At 43.8% G+C, this 1,813-nt stretch overlaps 1 long non-coding RNA gene across 1 annotated transcript; it reads right to left on the bottom strand.

Moving 5' to 3' along the window:
* Positions 1-481: 481 nt before the first annotated feature.
* On the bottom strand, positions 482-1,467 carry LOC117551674. Its single transcript, XR_004569840.1, has 2 exons — positions 911-1,467; positions 482-829 (listed from the first exon to the last, which is right to left on the bottom strand). It is a non-coding gene; the product is annotated as an uncharacterized LOC117551674 (long non-coding RNA).
* Between the last annotated feature and the right edge of the window lie 346 nt (positions 1,468-1,813).

Raw genomic sequence — 1,813 nt, 5'->3', positions numbered from 1 at the left:
TAGAATTGAAATGTCACAACTGAGGTGGGCCAGTTGAATTTAGAATTTAAATGTCACAACTGAAGTGGGCCAGTTGAAGTTAGAATTTAAATGTCACAACTGAGGTGGGCCAGTTGAATTTAGAATTTAAATGTCACATTTGAGGTGGGCCAGTTGAATTTAGAATTTAAATGTCACAACTGAGGTGGGCCAGTTGAAGTTATAATTTAAATGTCACAACTGAGGTGGGCCAGTTGAGGTTAGACTTTAAATGTCACAACTGAAGTGGGCCAGTTGAAGTTAGAATTTAAATGTCAGAACTGAAGTGGGCCAGTTGAATTTAGAATGTAAATGTCACAACTGAGGTGGGCCAGTTGAAGTTAGAATGTAAATGTCACAACTGAAGTGGGCCAGTTGAAGTTAGAATGTAATGTCACTGTTAAGCTACGTAATTGCTTTTAAGAACTGAACCCACAATACAAACACGGACAGAAAACAGGAGTTTGCAGCAAAAGGTTTTATTTCCAATGGTGACAGGGGAAACTAACTGTGTTGATATATTCCAGGAAAGGGAATAAATCAGCGAGGGAATGGAGATCCTCAGCCGAGGCTCCGGAGTGAGCTGGGGATATCGCCAGGCAGACGAAAGGTGGCTAGAGCCTGAGTCTTTACGCTCCCGAGAGTGAGTTGGTTGGAGTAGGAGTTGTGTTTGTCCTACCAGACTGGAGTGTGGCGAGCAGGGGTTTCAGAGCCGAGGGGAGCGAGCAGGCTGGATCAGGTAGCGTGGAGAGCGGATGAATCCGACGAGGAAGTGGCTGGACGTGGCAAGCGGAGGAGGTGATGATGGATTCTGGACAGAGAGACAAACAGGTAAGACAAAAACTTATTCCGGAGTTGTGTCAGGCTAAGCTAGAAAGCAAATACGTTTTACCAGTGTAATCTTGACGACGAACTGGTGAAGACTGGATGAGGAGACCGGGTTAATAAACAGGTGTGGATGAGTAGATGATCAGGATGAATGAGAAGCAGCTGCGGAGATGAATTGGCGGGAATCAGAAGTAGGTCAGCCAAGCCCAGCCCGGGAGACAAACTGACAACAACAGACAACAAACAAAAAGGGAAGCAGAAGGAGGGAGTACTGCAAATCCTTACAGACACAACTGAAATGGGCCAGTTGAAGTTAGAATGTAATGTCACAACTGAAGTGAGCCAGTTGAATTTAGGATTTAATGTAAGAAATGTAAAACTGTGAATTGAGGTTTTATATTAGAAAAGGACCACAGCATGATATATTTGTATGATTGTCACATTGTAACGAGAAAAGGTAAAAACCCTGTAAAAGTGTGGACCATTTTCTTCAAATAAAATCATCCCACCTTTTTGGATTGGGATAACTTAAAAGAAATCTGCGCTCTCCTCTCCTGCTTAAAGGTAAGACTGCACAACTGCCACACTCACACTTAGGCAGGGCCACACCTCATTACTGATACCAGAATCCTTCGGGAGTCTGAATTGAAACAGCAGTTAATTTAACCTGGTTCTTCAGTAGAGGTGAGACCTTGCTGAAGATCCAGGTGGATCCGAGCCTGGCAGTAAACTTACATAGACTCAATAGCTTATGTTAGGTTAATTAGTAGGTCTGAGTAATTGCCGGAATAAATTTACAGGCCTCCCGACTCCAACAAACCCATTGGTCGATTTTGGTGATTGACACCTCTTGTGAACCGTTAGAGCCAATAGAATTGAGGGGGGGTTCCTAAATCCATCTAAACCAGGGGTGCCCAACCTTTTTTGAACCGAGAGCTACTTTTGAAGTTGCCAGTCTGCCGAGATC

This window comes from Gymnodraco acuticeps, unplaced genomic scaffold, assembly GCF_902827175.1.
Source record: "Gymnodraco acuticeps unplaced genomic scaffold, fGymAcu1.1, whole genome shotgun sequence".
Taxonomy (NCBI): domain Eukaryota; kingdom Metazoa; phylum Chordata; class Actinopteri; order Perciformes; family Bathydraconidae; genus Gymnodraco; species Gymnodraco acuticeps.
Note: the sequence above shows the minus strand (reverse complement) of the source record. Positions and strands in the feature narration are given on the sequence as shown.